The sequence below is a fragment of the Neovison vison genome, chromosome 7 (genome assembly GCF_020171115.1).
Source record: "Neovison vison isolate M4711 chromosome 7, ASM_NN_V1, whole genome shotgun sequence".
Taxonomy (NCBI): domain Eukaryota; kingdom Metazoa; phylum Chordata; class Mammalia; order Carnivora; family Mustelidae; genus Neogale; species Neogale vison.
The window spans coordinates 164,700,418-164,721,114 of record NC_058097.1 but is presented as its reverse complement, the minus strand read 5'-3'; the positions used below and the strand labels follow the sequence as shown (position 1 = coordinate 164,721,114).

The following is a 20,697-nucleotide window of genomic DNA, read 5'->3' as shown; positions in this document are numbered from 1 at the left end:
AGCTATGCATCCAGTTGCTCAAGCCAAAGCCCTATGAGTCACCCCTGATTCTTAGTTTCCCTTCACACTACCTACCTAATCCATCAACATATTCTGTTGGTTCTACCTCTAGGATACATGACTTTCTCTCTCCTGCTACAAGCCTTGTCCAAGTCATCATCATTCCTCACTGGAATATTGCAAATAGCCTCAAACTAGATCCCACTCGGATCCCCTATAATCCATTCTCCACACAGCAGCTGGGGATGAACTTTAAAACATAGCAATGCTCTAGGTGCAAGCAATTAAGTGTCCTTGTCTGATTCTTGGTTTCTGCTCAGGTCTTGAGGTTGGGCCCCATGTCTGTCTCTGCACTCAGCTCTCCCTCCACCCTCCCCTCACCCCCTGCTCACTGCTCTCTCTCTTTAAAAGAAACAAATAGGGGCGCCTGGGTGGCTCAGTGGGTTAAAGTTTCCACCTTTGGCTCAGGTCATGATCTCAGGGTCCTGGGATAGAGCCCACCCTCGGGCTCTCTGCTCAGCAGGGAGCCTGCTTCCCCCGCCTCTCTCTGCCTGCCTCTCTGCCTATTTGTGATCTCTCTCTGTCAAATAAATAAATACAATTTTAAAAAAAAGAAACAAATTTTTTTAAAAAGTAAAATAAAAATAAAATAAAGTGTAGCATCGCTCTGCTTGAAAACAATGGCTTCTCATCCAAACTCCTTATTCTCTGTCAAGGCTCTTTCTGATACATCCTGTCTTTCTGTTCAGTCTCATTTCTCACTACCTTCTCAGTCACTATACTCTAGCCATGCTGGTTTCTTTGTTCTTAGAAACCATTCCCAGTTAAGGCTTTTGCCCAAACAGTACCCACTTCAGTAGACCACTATTTCCCCTACATTTTGCATGACTAGGTCTTTCTTATCTATTAGCACTCAAGGGCTACTGTCTCAGAAAATCTGCTCCAAACACCCAATCTAAAATATCTTCCCTCTCTTTTTTTCCATTTTCTCCCTGGTAGTATGTGTGTGTATGTGTATATGTATGTGTATGTGTATGTATGCACATATATGCACAAATTCATTTGTATATACAGATATTCACATACATACACTTCTTAGTAATTTTTCTCTGTCTCTCTCACTAGATCATAAGATCTATATGGAAGGATATCATATGAAAGGATAGACAATATTTGGTTTATCACTGTTCATCCAGAGCTGAACACAGTGTCTGATGCACATAGCCAGCAATCAATACATATTTGTTGAATGAATGGAAGGTAGATCACCTTATTATGTTAGGTCATTATGTTGTTATGAATGTTTTTTTCTCAGTGTTTTGGCAAAGGGATTTGATTTTTATTTTTGTCTTTTTTTCTTTAGAAATAAAATGGAAATTATATCTTCTGCCCACTGATATTATAGTGACTAACACATAGGAGATAAATACTAATAACCATAACTCATAATATCTAGTTCCATGTTACAATGACCATAATTTCAAGAGCATCTTATTTTAAAAAATTAGTCTTTCATACCCAAAAAGTTTATAATCTCCTCAAAATAATAATCCTACTCCCACTTAACCATCTTAAAAACAAAAGAAGAATAAACTATTTCATACAAAGTAGTATGAAGAATCCTGAGCTATGCTCCATGGATTATAAAAATTTAATGAGAATAAAATTTAGCCATGCTGCACTGCAGTAAGGAACAGTATCAAATAAATATTATGGGCTACATTCATAATTTTTTTTTCCTTCCAGCAAAAAGACTTAATGACTTAACAATGACTGCACTTATGGAAATCTTACTCCTCATCTCTGGATTTTCCTTTCATGAAGTTAAAAAAAGATAACCTCATACTTCATCTAAGAAATAAACAGGGACACATGGGTGGCTCCATGGTTTAAAGGTTCTGCCTTCAGCTCGGGTCATGATCCTGGGGTCCTGGGATCGAGCCCCACATCAGACTCTCTGTTCGGCAGGGAACCTGCTTCCTCCTCTCTCTCTGCCTGCGTCTCTGCCTACTTGTGATCTCTTTCTGTCAAATAAATAAATAAAATCTTTTAAAAAAAAAAAAAAAGTGGGCGCCTGGGTGGCTCAGTGGGTTAAGCCGCTGCCTTCGGCTCAGGTCATGATCTCAGGGTCCTGGGATCGAGTCCCGCATCGGGCTCTCTGCTCAGCAGGGAGCCTGCTTCCTCCTTTCTCTCTCTGCCTGCCTCTCTGCCCACTTGTAATCTCTCTCTGTCAAATAAATAAATAAAAAATCTTTAAAAAAAAAAAAAAGTATATCCAGAGAGCAAAGTCTCTTTAAAGAAATCCTATAGCACTTCACCATGATAAAAGTTAACCTGAAATACTAGGAAAAATAATCTTATACTTTTTATTCACTCTAAAGAGATCTAAATCACACTTTTTAAGCATCCTTCCCTAACTTTTATGATTCTTTTAAAAATCTTTGTTAATGCAGACATTTTTTCCCCATTCTTTTCCAAACGATCTCATCCTTTTATGATGCCACACAGACTGTATCTGCCCACTCCCTATCCCAAATTGCAGTCCTGAGCTGAGGTGACTCATGATGGGGATGATCAAAGACATAGGCAAAGGATTTCAAAGATATGAAGAAATGAGTTGTCATTCCAGGGTGGTAAGGCCATTCATATGTCATGAAGGGCATGACCAGGCAAGAGTGAAGGGGAAGACTATTGGCATAGTTCATGATATAGCACAAGGAGGGGGTAAAAATTGACATTTAAAGGGGTGAGCAAACTCTGAAATCATTAGAGGGTGGTGCAAAATAGTACTTCCCAACAAGAGGAGGGTGAGTCCATATTTGGGAAATCAGTAATGTTAAAAGGAGATGGAACAGTCCTTCATTCCTTCAAGTATGATATCACAGAGAACTAGGAAAATTTCAGACAAAATCTCACAAACTGGTGCCCAGGAGTAGAATCGGGCCCACAGACAGGTTTTGTTGGCCTGCTTTGAGGGTTTTTTAAACTTCCCAATTAGTTGCCAAGTTGAGAGTTTCCATAATAAAAATCAGAATTTCTGGCTTCGCTTGAAAATGTTGGAATTCTGACAACACTTAGCCTGCATTCCTCCATGGCAGTGATTGGCTACAGCAAAAGAACAGCTTCCTTCTTTGGGCAAGGCAGATACTCTGAGTTTATCAGTCCCCACTTAGCAGCTTTACTCATATTATCCACCTAGCACTTGTAGGCATTTACGTTTGTGACACTGGTTTGGGGAACGCCTTATAACAAAAAGGTGAGTCAATGTTGAGAAAACATGGGATAGGAGGGAAAGGTAATCTATGATATAGGAAGGTATACAGACCTTGGAAAACTCATCTTGACAAAGATAGAAGCAGCAAAATATTTATACACTGTCCTTTTAATCCCAAGAATATTCTTTCTGATCCTGCCACTCTCACCTCAGAGCATTTTGCCCCCATTAGGTATTTGAGAGCTTTACAATCTATAAATTAATCAAGAAATTAAACTGGATCAGTGGAATTTAACTCATAAGATACTTTCCAAAAAAATTCATTAATATTGGCATAATTCTTATTATGTTTGTTGTCAGATATCCTTGGTGTCAAACATCCTTGGGTTGGGTTTAGAGCAAATCCCATTATTCCTGAAGTGGTATTAACCATTTGTATCTTCAAAGATAATCTTTTGAATAAGGTACTCCGTAACCTCAATCATTTATCCAGCATCCTCTTCTCCTTACTGCCTACATGCCGTGGCTTAGCCTGCTTCTTTTCTTGGAAAGTCTTTCTCTCTCACTAAACCTGTAGTCATTCTTCAAGGAACAGTGGAGAAATCACTTCCCCTAACCATGCTGTCCTAGCACTAAGAAATAACTCCTTCATTAGGCTCTCATAGAGTTTTGAAGATACCGTTATTAAAGAAGTTATACCTTTGTTATAGAACTGGAGTAAGCTTTTTTTTTTTAATTGTATTAATCTCCTTTGGTAGAAATAAAGACAGTGAGTTACTTAAAGGCAGTATTTTTGTGCCTCCAGGACTTAGTAATCTAAAGACATTTACTAAATATTTGTTGAATGAATGGTCCTAAACAGATATGGAAATCTACTACGTCAAAAGGTTATGGGTTGGAGGTCATGATGGGACTTGCTGTTACATAATAAAAAATTGCCATAAGGGGATGAAGCAGTATATGATGCCAGGAAAAAATTCTGTGAGAACTTCTCTGATGACACTAGTTGGGAAGTGTTGACTACAATAGACGCTGAGCTAAACTGTGCATTTAAGTGACGAGGGTGATACGGGCCTCTCAGGAGACCTCCCATGCCCAGATAAGCATTAGTACCTACCAGTGCCTGGAATCTAGTAAGCCTACAATAAACACTTGTTGAATAAATTAATGAGGTAATGAGTGTGGAATGAGCTAGCATATACTCGGCTCTGGGCCATCCTAAACCAGGCTTTGGTTCCAATCTGGATTAGTCAGGAGAGATTTGATTTCTGTGTCAAGCTGAACTGTCACATGACTATGTTCTGAGTTGGGCTGATCTCTTAGCTGAGGATAATATGGTTGTTTTTCTATGTCGGTATAAATCTTGGGCCCACATTGTATTGAGATGGTACTGGCTGGAATTCTGACTGAACTGTAAACTGATCTGAACTGATACACTTGAACTGGTCAGCAGGTTTGATCTTAGATATGGGTTCCAGTTTGGGCTGTAGATTGGTTTGCGATTTTCCTTGGCTATGCGATTTTCCTTGGCTATGCAATTTGCCCATAACTCAAATCATGATTAGGTTAAACCAGAGTGTGGTCAAAATTCCAAAGACAAAGAAATTAGTAACCCAAGTAACTTTTGAACACAGTATTTGGCATGTATACACTTAGGCTAAAGACCAAAAGAACTATAAGCCAATTTTTTTTTACTTTTTTGTGCTACTTTATTGAGCTATGATTGACATATAAAAAGCCATATATATTTAACATATACAACTCGATGAGTTTGGAGATAAGTATATACCTGTGAAACCATTACCACCATCAAGGCCACACTTACCCATTACTTCCCAAAGTTTCCTCCCCATCTCTTTACTGTTGTTGTCATTAGTGTGTGTATGCCTGTGTGTGTATGTGTGTGTTGTAACAGCACTTAATGTAAGATCTACTCTGTTAGCAAATCTTTTTAAAAGATTTTATATATTTATTTGAGAGAGAGAGAGAGAGAGCCCTAGGTGAGAGAGCAGCAGAAGGAGAGGGAGAAGCAGACTTTCCGCTGAGCTGGGGGCCTGGCTTGATCCCAGGACCCCCAGGACCATGACCTGAGCTGAAGGCAGACACTTAACTGACTGAGCCACCCAGGCACCCCTATTAGCAAATTTTCAATGTGTAATATAGGATTGTTAGCTATAGGCACGATGCTCTGTAGTAGATCTCCAGTACTTATTTATCTGGAATTTGACCCTTTAGCTATCACCCTCCCAATTTCCCCTCTCCCCATCACTCTACTCTCTGCTTCCATGAGCTGGACTATCTTAAATTCCACATATAAGTAAGGTCATTCAGTATTTGTCTTTTTATGTCTGATTTATTTCACTTAGTGTTATGTCCTCTGGGTCCATTATTGCAAATGGCAGGATTTTTTTCCTGTTTAAAGCTGAATAATAACCCATTGTTCGTATGTACCACATTTTCTTTATCCACTCATCCATTGATAAAAATTTTATTGTTTCTATGTCTTGGCAGTTGTAAATAATGCACCAGTGAGGGGCGCCTGGGTGGCTCAGTGGGTTAAGCCGCTGCCTTCGGCTCAGGTCATGATCTCAGGGTCCTGGGATAGAGTCCCGCGTCGGGCTCTCTGCTCAGCAGGGCGCCTGCTTCCCTCTCTCTCTCTCTCTCTCTGTCTGCCTCTCCGTCTACTTGTGATTTCTCTCTGTCAAATAAATAAATAAAATCTAAAAAAAAAAAAGTCAAACAACCAAAAGGACAAATGACTTTCTCACCACTTGTTTTGTGGTCCTTTCCTAAGAAGAAAGCAAAGTGTGGGTTCAGGAGAAGACCTCCTGGGCTCTGCCACTTCCTAACTGAATGACCTTGGACAAGTTACTGTTTCTCTCTGTGCCTCAGTTTCCTCATCTGTAAGATGTACCTACCACCATCTCTTCACCATCTCCACACAACTCTATGGATTAAATGACTTAATATTTATTTGGAAAGTACTTTTAACAGTGCCTGGCACATTTTCAGTGTTAAATAAATATTACATAAAGATAGGTGAATGATTTCACCATCTAGTTTTCCATTTTCAAGTACTATGTCCAGGTACACTAAGTATATAGTAATGTTAAAACTTTCTCAAAGGAAGAAGAGTGGGGAGGGACAGGGTATACCTACAAAAAAAGGATGTGGTTTACTGTTCTTTGCCATTACCCCACTCCACATCCCCTAGCTCACTGTGTGTTGATAAGGGCATCTACCATCCCTTCTCATGTGCCTGTGCTGAGGACAGACAAACTCTTGTTTGAATTCCACTGTAAGATCTCTTTCCATAGATTGCTTGGTTCTCCTAAGAGTATCTTCCCTTTCAGATCTCCTCTTCCTAACGCTGCAGATCCACCCCTTTGCCCTAGAGCCCTGCACCACTGGGAGAATCTCCTAGATGCAGAGTGTCTGCCTTGCTAACCGCACAGATGAACCAGACATGTCTGCCCTCAGGTCACTCACAGACCAAGAGAACCAGTACTGTGTGATCTTGAAACTATCCATTCTGGCTATATAAAAGAACTTAATCTGCTTTCATGTGGTTATCTAACATAATTTACACTCATAATTAGTCAGTTATAACTTGTATTAAGCCACCCAGAAAACTAACACTTTCCACAGAGGAAATTGTGTTAAACCAATGTCTTCTGTGGTTTATTTCAATGCATTTTCTTTCTGATAGCAGGAACATTCAGCTGTGGAAAGAATTTCAAGAGGCATAATATGTAGAAAGCGTCCCTAGCTAGAAGTCACACATCTTGAAGTTTCACCAAACTCTGCCCCTGTAACACTTTTTCACCTCTCTGGGTCTCCACTTACTAAGACATTCAGTGCTTTGGGAATGACAAATATTTTTTGATGCTCTTACAGTCAAAAGTGGGCTTCTACTAAATCAGTGGAACATTAGGACTGAATACCAGCTAGTCTAATTCTTCATTTTACAGAGGAGGAATGAGGCTAAGAGCAATAAAGTGGCTTCCCAAGGTCAGACATCTAGCTGAGATCAAAGTCAAGACTATGTGATTAAGAATTGCATGCTCTGTTGTTTGCTAGACCCCAAGCCATTGTGTGCCTATTGGTTTTTTTCTGTAGCAGCAAACAATGTTATGCTCAGCTTAATATACAGTTTTCTTCCTTTATTTAGACAGTTCCTTTTGAAGGAAATATAGCCCTTCCATTTATTGTGATTTACTTTGAGGGACTACAAGCTTTTATCTTATGTTGTTGGTCATAATAATTAAATTTTGAACAGTTTTAAACACTGTTTAAAAGTTAAGTAGAACTTTCTGAAAGACAAAAATTTTCCAATTTTAAGTTCAATAAGACATTTAACATGCAGGAAAAAAGGAATATTAAAATGCCTTCATTCAGACTTTAGAATTACAACAAGATTTTCCTTATCAGAGAAAAAACACAGGGACAAGGTTTCTATAATTAACATAGTGGTGGTTAATTTTCTTCTGACATGTTTTACTTTATTTTTATATAATACCATTCATATAAAGATTATAGATAAGTTTTAATCTTGCTTCTAATTAAGTTTTACATAATCCATTAATTTTATTTGTTTTCAGATGAGCAAATCAACATTTTTAGAAATAAGATACCCAAAATCTCCATATTGCCTGTTCCTTATTTCAGCAAACTCAAGTCTGAATATGGCTTGAAAGTGGCCTTTGGTTCAAATTTAGACTTACCTGGCGCAGGAGTAATGATACTGTCATGCTAGCCACCAGTTCACGCTCTGCCAGTATGCTGAGGTCTCCTGGCTCCCAAGCAGTCACCTACCACCATCTCTTCACCACCCTCTTGCCATCTCTTCCCACTTAGTCAACCTGTTTTTCTTCAGCTTTCCCTGCTTTGCCTTGAGCTTCCCCGGGACCTGTGGCCAAGAACACTTTTCCCTCTCTCTCAGCTTCAGTCTACCTCAGACAGGATACCTAGACTAGAGAGGAGGTTTGTCCCATCTCCTGCCCCATCCCCATTTGGGACCCATTAATGTCCCATCCTGCCCTCCATCTAGGTATAAAGGAACAAAGCAAAGGAAGAAGTCCAAGGCTTGTTCCAGTCCTTAGATATGGAGATCCTGGATAGCAAGCATTAGGTTCTGAGCTAGAAAGTTGTGACCCCCAAAAGAAGGAGAGGATGATAAATATTAATTCCTGTTGAAAGTAGAGGTGTAAGTGGAAGGGTGGTGTGTTGCCTGTAGTTTTGTTACTCCAAGTGTGGTCTGGGGGCCAGCACAGTCAGCATCACCTGGGAGCCTTTCAGGCCCTAACTTAGACCTAACAAATCCGAATCTGCATTTAGTAAGACCTCTAAGTGATTTGTATGCATAAAGTCAGTCTGGCTTGATCTGTCCTTTCCTATGAAAGACCTCACAGTGACCAGGGCCTGCAAGACAGACTTGGGCTACGCCAAATGCACAGGAGCCAAATGCTAATTCAGTTATCTGTCACTATCACTGGACTTACATACTAGCCTGTTCATTTCTCTCTGTTAACAAACTTAACCCGGCCACTAGAGCCTCTCTAGGCTACCAGGTGAAGCTCGGATATTTATTCTCTTATCAATGATCCAGTCGTTCTCTAGATACATTATTGCCAGTCTGAGAACACTTAGTTTCCTTTCTCTGCTTCAGAAAAGCAGTCTTAACTTTCCTCATTTGCTCAAGCTTGGGGGACATTTCCCTGTAAATCCCAAATAATTTTAATCATTGTAACTCAGTCACATGATCTCAGTTAAACCTTGTAACAACACTATGCAATAGGTACTATTATCCCCATTTTACAAATGCAGAAACTGAGGCTTGGAGATGTCAAGTAATGTGTTCAAGGTCACGCATTTGGCAGTAGGGGATCAGAATTCTTGCTGGCTCCAAAGCCTGTAATTTTAGGTGCTGCTGTGTGTACACCACCTCTTCAGCCTTTTCTTCAGGCAAACTCCAAAGCTGCTTTGCAAGCTGCTGTTTACAGACATATAACTGACTTGTTTACCTGCTCCTTCGTGTGGTTTCTATGGTTTATGTCAACCACATCATTATGATTATTGCCATTTCCATCATCATCAATTAATATTTGTTGAAAGCTGTCATGGTGCCGGTGCACCGTGGTGTCATGGTGAGCTAGAATTTTAATTCCCTACATGCGCCTTCCAGCTGCACACTCTTCCTCTTAAGTAATCATATCGCAAGGAAAATAGTATTTCCTTTTGAAAGTGTGACCAACTGCAAACAGGTGCAGGGGTATTTGTTTTAGTGCTGGAAGCTGGAAAAGAAACATTAGCTCAGTTATTCACCATGCACAGTCTGAACAATTGGTGCCCTACTTTCACACTTCATGCTTGATGACTTCAAAGATGAAGATGAATCCTTTCAACTGAAGAAAAAATAAATCTAAAGGAACTTAATCAGTGCTCTATTCCTTCTCAGTGTTGAATACCTACACTTTTATTCTGTTCTGATTTTTCCTTCTAAATTTTAAAATCTAAGATTATTTATTTAAATTTAGAGTTTTGATGCCTAACCTTCAGGTCATGGATATTTGTATTATTCAGCAAATGGCAAAGTAAAATAAGTCAATCTTATATTTGAATTTTGGTTAATACCTGCTGGATCACTTTGGGAATATTACTTAACCTCACTGAGCCTCAATTAGTCTACCTATTAAAAGAGGTTAATAAACTCTTCAAAGAGTTCTTATCTTTTAGAGATACATACTGAATGAAATGATGTTATGGCTGGTATTTGCTTCAAAATAACCCAAGTGTGGGGGAAAGTGGATAGGTATTGAAATAAGACTGGCCATGTGTTGATAATTACTGAAGCTGGGTCCTGGGTACCTAGGGATTCATTATACTATTCTATAAGAATGAAAAAAAATCCTCATAGATCTTTCCAAATGTTAGAAAACATATAAAAGTGCTTCCGTCTGGAATAATAGTGACCTTTTTCAAGCATTTATTATGTGCCAGATGCCATTCAGAACATTTTACAAACATTATCTTAGGTAATTATCTCAACAGTTGCATGAATTTGGTATTATTATTATTATCTTCATTTTATTTATTTTTTAAGCATATGGAACTTTTTTTTTAAGATTTTATTTATTTATTTGACAGAGATCACAAGTAGGCAGAGAAGCAGTCAGAGAGAGGAGGAAGCAGGCTCCCCGCTGAGCAGAGAGCCCGATGTGGGGCTCGATCCCAGGACCCTGGGATCTTGACCTGAGCAAAGGCAGAGGATTTAACCCACTGAGCCACCCAGGCACCCCTGTTATCCTCATTTTAGAGCTAAGGAGAATGAGGCATAGAGAATCTGAGCAACATTTCCAAGGTTATGCAGCATAGTACCAAAGCCAGGATTCAAACCTCAGTTGGCATCTAGAGCCCCTGTTACATTGCCTCTCACCTAATAAACATATCATTTTATTTTTTTTATTTGTTTATTTGACAGAGAGAGAGATCACAAGTAGACAAAGAGGCAGGCAGAGAGAGAGAGGGAGAAGCAGGCCCCCGCTGAGCAGAGAGCCTAATGTAGGGCTCGATCCCAGGACATGAGATCATGACCCGAGCCGAAGGCAGAGGTCCAACCCACTGAGCCACGCAGGCGCCCCTAATAAGCATTTTAGCAAGAACCAATAGTAGCTACCATTTTTTGAGTTCCAAACCAATGACGCATCATCCTAAATGCCTCCTCTATATTAATCTCTAATGTGTTCATTTTTGTCCTTTTATTCTTTCTGCCCACCATTTAAAAGTATTTGTCCTAAAAGTTGAAGAAACAAAATAATCCCCTTAAAGCCATTAGTTAACAATTTAGGAGTATTAGTACAAAGCTAGATCAATAATATGTATATTTACCAAAAAAAAAAAAAAAAGAATATGTATATTTTCAGGGTGCCTGGGTAGCTCAGTTGGTTAAGTGTCTACCTTTGGTCCAGGTCATGGGATCAAGCCCCACCTGAGGCTCCTGACTGGATGGGAGGGCTGTTTCTCCCTCTGCCCCTCTCCCCTTACATCTCTCCCTGAATAGTGTTCTCTCTTGCTATCTCTCTCTCTCTCAAATAAATATATAAATAAATAATCTTTTTAAAATATATGTATATTTTCCCAAGAGGCAAAGATTGGTAAATCTTGAAAGCATAAGAAAACTCTTCTCAACCTAGAGCTCAGCATACACATACCTCTTCTGAGAAGCTGACCGAATCCCTGGCTTTCTCTCACAAAGCATATATATATAAATATATATATATATGACAAAATTTTACATTTCTCTTTCAGAGGCTTGTGAATCTCCTGAAAGCCATCTATGAAACTCTGACCTAGATAAGAGGAGGGAGAATATTCCAGGTAGAGGTCATAGGACTATTAGCAGCAGAAAGGTGAGGGGAACAATCTGGTGGGCAGCCTAGTGAATGTAAAGAAACAGGGATACCAGACTGGAAAGGCAGAGTGAGAACCAGTCTCCCGAGGGCACTGGAGAGCACACTTGTCCTTAAACTTTGATCTAACCCCTGGGATTTACCTTAAAGAAAAATTCATGTAATCATTACTTACAACACTAAGATATTTACACAAAATAATACTAAAATGCCATTTAATATAATAAATAAGAAAAAATGGAAACAACCTAAACTTCAATAATAAAAAATATTAGGAGCACCTGATTGACTCAGTGTCAAGTATTTGCCTTCAGCTCAGGTCATGATCGCAGCGTCCTGGAATTGAGCCCTGCATTGGGCTCTCTGCTCAGCGGAGAGCCTGTTTCTCCCTCTTTCTACCCCTCCTGCTCATAATCAATCTGTCTCTCTCAAATGAATAAATTTAAAAACATTTTCTCTCTAAAAAGATAAAAATTTTTAAAAATTTTAAATTTTTAAAATAAAAATATTAGAAATTAGGATGTTTCAAATTGCTAGAATGGTATACAGCCATTAAACATTGTAATTATAAAGTCTTAGCATAAACAAGTGTCTAGAAAAATTGGCCAAAATTTGAAAATAGGCAAAAGAGATTACTGGTGTCCTTTCAGTAGAATGCTAGCCTTGTCTAGTAGACAAATTGGGGTAATTTGATTCTACAGGGATGTGCCCCTTGACTATCTTTCTTCTAATTAGGCTACTTTATAGTTCTTTGGAAAGTTAAATTGTAGAAAACTAATGGTCATACAAAAGATTCTTGTCTGCAGAAATATACGTGAATTTTGTCTGATGGAAATATAACTAATTTCCAGTTTGTAAAAAAGATAACTTAAAACATTACAATTTATTATTCCATAAGATATTAGTCAGATTTGCATCTCTTAACAAATTTATTTCATTGTTTTTCATTGCCTCTCTCTATCTATTCTCAAAATTCTCATTTGGTCTTAATGTCTTACCAATTCCCTTATTAATCAACTATTTGGATAAAATCCTTAGCTCCTGTATCAGTACTCCATGGCTTCATAACAAATTATCCCAAAACTTAGTAACTAAAACAGCAGATATTTATTATGTGACAAGTTCTGTGAGCCAGGCATCTGCAAGGAGCTCTGCTAGGTGGTTCTGGGTCAGGGTCATGAGGCTGTAGTCTTCTCAGGGCTTGGCTGAGCAATATCTACTTCCAGGCTAACTCATGTGGCTGTTGACAGGCCCCAGAAGATCTGCTTCTACACTGACTCACCTGGGCCTCTCACAAGGCTGCTTTATTACATGGCAGATGGCTTCTTCTAGAAGTGAGCAAGCCAAGAGAGGGAGAAAGAAAGAACACACCGTGAAAACCACAGTCGTTTTATAACCTATTTCCAGATTCATATCTGGAATATCATAATCATTTCTGCCATATTCTATTCCATATGAAGGGGTCAACCATAAAAATTACTTTGAGCTTAAGGTGTTTAAACATGAACAGATGAAGAGGCTCCCCATCCCCCACCCCCAAACTCCTATTACCTGCCTAAAAGAGCCTCCTCAAAGAACTCAGCTGTCAGAAATCATCTCCCAAGGAGTTTCTGAATCAGGGAAGTTTGACCCTTAACAGCAGAGTCAGATATCAGCACCAGGACAAGAGATCACCTAAGCAGACATTGTCACAAAACTATTCTATGACCCATCTGTTTTCCCAAGGACCCATTTATCTTCCCTAAAAGTCATTTGTTTTCCTGTAAGTGCCCTTTCTCCATCTTCCCTTTCCCTATCAAAATGATATATAGGCCCCAAATTCTAACTGACCCTTTCAGTCCCCTTTCTCTGTGGTCCTGCATATTATGGGAATTAAACATTTGTCTTTTCTCCTGTTAATCTCTTGTCAGTTTATTTCATAGGCCCCTGATTACTAAACCTAAGAGTGGAGGAAAAATTTTCCACCTCCTACACTTAGAAGTCAGTCAATAACAGCAGCCCTGCTTGGAGCGCCTGGGTGGCTCAGTCACTGAGCGTCTGCCTTCAGCTCCAGTCATGATCCCAGGGTCCTGGGATAGAGCCCCACATAGAGCGCCACATTGAGCCCCCCCATCTGGCACCCTGCTCAGCAGGAAGCCTGCTTCTCCCTCTCCCACTCCCCCTGCTTGTATTCCAGCTCTCACTGTCTCTCTCTCTCTCTCTCTGTCAAATAAATAAATAAAATATTTAAATAAATAAAAATTTTAAAACCATCACTTAAAAAAAAAAAAGAGCAGCCTTACTCAAGGGGAGGGGACTGCATAAGGGCATGACTAGTAGGAGGCAGGAATCATTGGGGCCCTCTTAGATGCTGTACCATGACACATCGCACAAATGCCATGCATGCTTTTAAGTCATTGTAAATCATATTTAACACAAAGAAAAGATTTATGATGGAGCTCCTCAGTTGGTTAAGTGACTGCCTTTGGCTCAGGTCATGATTCCGGAGTTCCTGGATTGAGTCCCACATCAGGCTCCCTGCTCAGCGGGGAGTCTGGTTCTCCCTCTGACTCTTCCCACTCTTGTGCTCTCTCTCTCACTCTCTAATAGATAAATAAATAATCTTTAAAAAAAAAAGATTTGTGATATTAAACTACATAAAAAGAGAAGACTGTAAAAGTGAATATATAAATAATACTATGCATGTGGACAAATACTGGCAGAGAAGAAAAGAAAGAAAGAAATATCCAAGAGTATAATAGCTAAATAAGGATGGAGTTTAAAATCTGCGGTGGTTCCTTTTCATTCATCCATTCTTTTTTTACTTTAAAATTATCTCAAATATTATCTTGTGTTTTTCCAACAAAAAAGAAAAAGAGGGCTTGAACTTACTGGGATACAAAATATGAAGTGCTATAAGTTTATGTAAGTTAATTCTTAATAATGGCATTAACAACTGGCTTACAAAACTCCTGAAAGTTGAACAGTTAACTCCAGCATAACACTGGTCCAGCATAACAAAGGTCAGAAGTTTGTTCTCTATTAGTTAAGTCATAGTGAAAGGTAAGAAGTTATTGCCAGCAAACATTATTGGCTTAAAAATGAATCACGAGAGACTATGGACTCTGAAAAACAATCTGAAGGGTTTGAAGTGGCGGGGGAGGGGAGGTTGGGGTACCAGGTGGTGGGTATTATAGAGGGCACGGATTGCATGGAGCACTGGGTGTGGTGAAAAAATAATGAATACTGTTTTTCTGAAAATAAATAAATTGAAAAAATTTTTTTAAAAAAATTAGAAATTTGCAGTTGTGAGTTTTACCACTAAATTTCATTTCATACAGAATTAGCTTTCCAAGGGCATAAATACAAAATGGGTTGATCTGAAATGTCAGTTTGAAGGGATTTGTGAGTAGAGACATGGATGACTCTAGGACAGGGTAATTTCTGCTCAAGTCTAACAACCAAGTGAGTTTAAAATTCAACTGATCAAAAAAAATAAAATAAAATTCAGCTCATCAAGATATTTGAACAGACAATTCATAGAAAAGAACCATAAGAGAACGATGACACTATAATGGTTCTTCCTCATTAAAAAAAAAAAAAAAAAAGACTCGTCTTTCAGGAGAATGTGGAAACAACGAGAGACTGGGAGAATATACTTGTAAAAGACATATCTGATACAGGATTGTTACCTACAATATATAAAGAACCCTAAACACCCAACAATAAGAAAACACAATTAAAAAATGAGCAAAAGATCTGATAGACAACTCACTGAAGGAGATATACAGATGGCAAATAAATATATGAAAAGATTCTCAACATCATATTTTCATTAGGGAGTTGCAAATTCCATCAGTGAAATTCCACTACACATTAGAAGACCAAGATCTAAAAGAGATAACACCAAATGCTGACAAGGATGTAGATAAATAGGAATTCTCATTTATTATAGTGGGAATGCAAAATGTTAAGCTACTTTTTGGAAGACAGTTTGGCAGTTTCTCACAAAATTAAACATACTCTTGGGCGCCTGGGTGGCTCAGTGGGTTAAGCCGCTGCCTTCGGCTCAGGTCGTGATCTCAGGGTCCTGGGATCGAGTCCCGCATCGGGCTCTCTGCTCAGCAGGGAGCTTGCTTCCTCCTCTCTCTCTCTGCCTGCCTCTCTGCCTGCTTGTGATCTCTCTCTGTCAAATAAATAAATAAAATCTTAAAAAAAAGTAGAATAATTTATAAAAAAAAAATTAAACATACTCTTACCATACTAACAATTGTACTCCTTGGTATTTAGCAAAATGAGTTGAACATTTATGTTTGTAGAAAAACCTTCACACAGCAGCCTTCACATAGCAGCCTTATTCATAACCTTCACAGAGCAGCCTTCACATATTGGCCTTATTCATAATTGCCAAAACTTTGACAGAATCAAGATGTCCTTCAGTAAGGTGAGTGGATAAGTAAATGTGGTACATCTAAATGATGGAATATTATTCAGCACTAAAAAGAAAGGAATTATCAAGCCATGAAAAAGACATGGAGGAACCTTAAATGCCTATCACTAAGTGAAAGAAGCCAGTCTGCAAAGGCCACATACAGTATGATTCCAATTGTATGACATTCTGGAAAAGACAAAACTATGGAAAGAGTAAAAAGATCAATGGTTGTTACAGAATAGGGGAGTAGAAGGGATGAACTGGCAGAGCACAGAGAATTTTTAGGGCAGTGAAACTACTCTGTATGATACTATAATGGTAGAAATGTGTCATTGTAAATTTGTCCAAACCCAAAGAATGTACACCAAAAAGTGAACTCTCATGTAAACTATGAACTTTGGGTGATAATGATGTATCAGTGAAGCTTCATCAACGATAATAAATGTATCTCTCTGGTGCAAGATTTGATAGTGTAGTAGGATGTGCATGTATGGGGTCGGAGTATACAGAAACTCTCTGTATCTTCTCAATTTTGCTGTGAACTTAAAACTTCTCTTTTAAAAAGCCCATTAAAAAATAATTCCTGGGGGCTTGGGTGGCTCAGTCAGTTAAGCATCTGCCTTCAGCTTAGGTCATGACCTGGGGTCCTGGGATCCCAGAGAATCCCATGGCAAGCTCTCTGCTCAGTGGGAAGCCTGCTTCTCCCTCTCCCTCTGTCTGCTTGTGCTTCTCTCTGTCAAACAAATAGATAAAATCTTTTTTAAAAAAAAACTCTTCCTGGGGCACTTGGGTGGCTCAGTGGGTTAAGCCACTGCCTTCGGCTCAGGTCATGATCTCAGGGTCCTGGGATCGAGTCCCGCATCGGGCTCTCTGCCCAGCGGGGAGTCTGCATCCTCCCCCTCTCTCTGCCTGCCTCTCTGCCTGCTTGTGATCTCTCTCTCTGTCAAATAAATAAATAAAATCTTAAAAAAAAAAAAAAAAAAACCTCGGGGCGCCTGGGTGGCTCAGTGGGTTAAAACCTCTGCCTTCGTCTCAGGTCATGATCCCAGGGTCCTGGGATCAAGCCCCACATCGGGCTCTCTGCTCAGCAGGGAGCCTGCTTCCCCCTCTCTCTCTGCCTGCCTCTCTGCCTACTTGTGATCTCTGTCTGTCAAATAAATAAATAAAAATCTTTAAAAAAAAAACAAAAAATCTCTTCCTGATTCATAATAATAGACATACAAATTAGACCCACTGAAATGTTATCTTCCATCATCTGATTAGCAAAAGACGGAGGATTTGGAAACACTGTTGGTAAGGCTGTAAGCCAACAGGTACTTTCTCAACTCCACTGATAATACTGGCAATTTCTATAACCCTAGCGGAGGACGGTTTGGCATTATCTCTCAAAATTACAAATGAACGCACCTCTTTTTTTTTTTTTTTTTTTTTTTTTCAGAAGACCAATTTTACTTTTACCCACTTACGGTAATATCTGCAATGTTAGAATGTATTTAAGTAATAAATAATTAAGTAAAAAGTAAATCAAATAAGGAACCCAAAAGGAACTGGTCTTCTTGGGTTATTCACAGCACACATTAGAAAATTTGAGAGAGAACACAAATTACCAACAAAAAAACCAATGACAAGCTCAAACCCAAGTTTATATGCTGAGTATTTTTAAAGGATTTAAAAAGCATGCTCCGTTAGCATACAGCCTTTTCTCACTTATATAACAGATGCATTTCTATTTGCTTGTGTACAGTAAAGGGTTAGAACCTTGATTCAAAAATGAATCAAATACAATGTGCTATTTCAGAAATTATTCCATGGAATTTTCTTCACTGCTCCTACCACTGATTCTTCAAATAAGCAAAGTATAGAGGGTCTCATCCCTTGAAAACTGTTTTTGAACACCAGCATTTTAAATTGGAAAGGTAGAAACCTAGCGATTTCTAGTACAGTGCCTAGACTTAGTCTTAATTAATGTTAAGATTTGAATGTACAACAGAAAATCCATCATTTCTTTATCCTTGGAGGAGAGGAAAGGAAAAAAGTAGAGGTGGGGGATATGGTGCAGTATTCAAGAGCTGAATAAGAACACAATGACTCATAATGCCATCAACCCCACAATGAAGAACCATGGATCTCATCAATTTTATAATTCATATTGGATCAAGAAATTTGGCTCCCCTCTATGTACATCAATGAATTCAAACCTCATACTCTCCAAATTATGAAGATGAATAATGTCAGATAAACTCCAACTGCAACAGGTATTTCCTCAGAAGACTGAATATCAAAGGGAATCCCTCCTTCCAACATCTTCTGAGATGGTTAAGATCTCACCAAAGCAGAAACCTAACATTTAAAATGCAATCGCTTGGCCAAGTAAGAAACTACAACTGTTATGGGTATTACCTTACATAATCACTATCTGTATTACATAATAAACCCAGCATACTTGCACAATTATGCTGTGAATGATGATAATAGTGATGACGCCAATATTTAAAAAAAAAAATTTCCCCTATGTGGAAATAATGCAAAACATTTATTTTTTATATCAGACAAGAACACAGCTAAGTAATCCAAGTCTACTGCAGCATTATAAAAATCATCCCTTCACCACAGTGTAAGATTTAAATGCATCTGCACAAGGGTGCACACTATATAAAAGGAGTAAGGTTGTTGCTGCCCTGCCAAGCACGTCCGGTCCCTACCCAGGTCCGACTGTAATACTGGTGGTCCCACTGGTTCTATCAAAATAAATTGTGTTTAAAAAATAAAGTATTTAAAAAGACAATTCAAAATGCCTCAGAAACCATATCTCTAACTCAAACTTCATCTATTTTAATGTATTATTTGCCTCCCACTAATAAACCTTTATTTCACTCATTATAACTGAGCAATGAATCTTCCACACTGAAATATCTTCCTTGCCCAATTAATCCAAAGGAAAAAAACTGAAATGATTAGTAAAGAAAAATGTAGGGACTAACATGCCCTTTTAATATGTTTTTAAATATTTTTAAGGTTTAAAAAGTGTTTAAAGTTTGTAGTCCCTAGTAGGAAAACATTATCTGAATGAATACCCTAATGGCAAACCACTGTAGAATGTTTCAGTTGCATGGGGAGCAGAGGGGTAGGGATTCTCTTCACAGCACCCCAGCTTTCTTCATGAGAAGGTCAGAGGTACACTGGTTTGTATTATTGTGACATCCATTAGGTGATCGAAGTTGCTTTTCCTTCAGCAAGGGCTTTATTTGTTAGAAGGGCATTATGCTTGACCTCCAAATTTGGCTGACAATTTACTGATGAAATTCATAACCTTTGGGTTGCTCTGATATTTTGACATATTCGCTGGGTTCTGGGCCACATCCTGGAAGGCCACCATAACTTCTGGATCCTGCATGGCTGCAAGAACTTCCGGATCACTAAGAATTTCATTGAGCCCAGGCATTTCTGCCATTCCAGGCATCCCCCCTGCCATTCCAGGCATTCTTCCAGGAAAATTACCATGCATTCCCCCAGGAAAGCCACCTGGTAAAGAGCCATACTGAGCTCCTGATTGTCGTCTGGCTTCTTCCTTCCTCTGGGCTCTCTCATGTTTTTCCCGAGCCTTCTTAACCCTTGCTATTCTTTCTTTGATCTCTCGCTCTTCATGTTTTCGCTCATATTTTCTCCGATGTTCAGCAATTTTCTGGGCCCTCGGTTGAGCTTCTTTCAGCATTGCACTAGCATCTTCATCATAATCCAGTTTACAAGCAAGGGCAAGATCATGTGCTCCTTCTTCCCAATGGCCCAGAAGTCTATGTGCTTTCCCGTGCCACTTATAAGGCTGAGCTGAATCAGGATTTATTTCAATAGCTCTGTCACAGTCTCGAATGGCAGCATTTGGCTTCTGTAATTTGATGAAGACACTGGCTCTCTTGGCATACAGAATGGCCAAGCGAGGATTTAGTTTGATGGCATCTGTGAACAAGTCAATGGCTTTCTGTAGTTCACCATCATTTAGGGCATCAATGGCAGCCACTTTTTTATCATTTGCCCGATTCATCATTTCCTCGGTTATCTCTACATTTTCATCTCCCATTTCTTAAGGGGCATCGGTATCTGGTTCAATCACACCTTCATTGTCAATTTCTAGATCACTCTCCTCAATTGATGGTTCATCCGTCTTTATGTTTTCCTCTGCCTTCTTACTATCTGGTTTTTATTCCTTGATACTGTCTTCTGATTTAGTTTTATGAGTGGCAGGTGGTATCTTACCCCCCATGCTCTCCACCCACTCCTCCAGGAAACGCATTTCCTCGGTGTGCAGAACGCTCAGATCCTGCTTACACATTTTCACGAAAGCCCGAAGCTCGCTCACTTTGCAGGGGTCCATGGTCCAGAGGCAGTGGCTGAGGTTGCGACCCAATTCCAGGCGCGGGTACTAGCTCAGCGTGATCGTGTGGAAGGGCTGAACGCACCTCTTGATACAATAGTTTCATTTTGGGAAACTTATTCTAAAGGGGAGAAATGTGTGAGATGGTGTATGATATGTGAAATGACACATGTACAAAGGTATTTATTGTGATGATTTTTGTTGTAAGGAAAGATTGAAAACTGATAAAATATACATCATTAAATACAGTGCCACAAAGCTGCCCTGAGAATAAGGACACTCTTTTTTAAAAGAT

At 39.1% G+C, this 20,697-nt stretch overlaps 1 pseudogene; it reads right to left on the bottom strand.

The window, feature by feature from the left end:
- Positions 1-19,291: 19,291 nt before the first annotated feature.
- LOC122912756 lies at positions 19,292-20,402 on the bottom strand (annotated as a pseudogene).
- Positions 20,403-20,697: the final 295 nt, after the last annotated feature.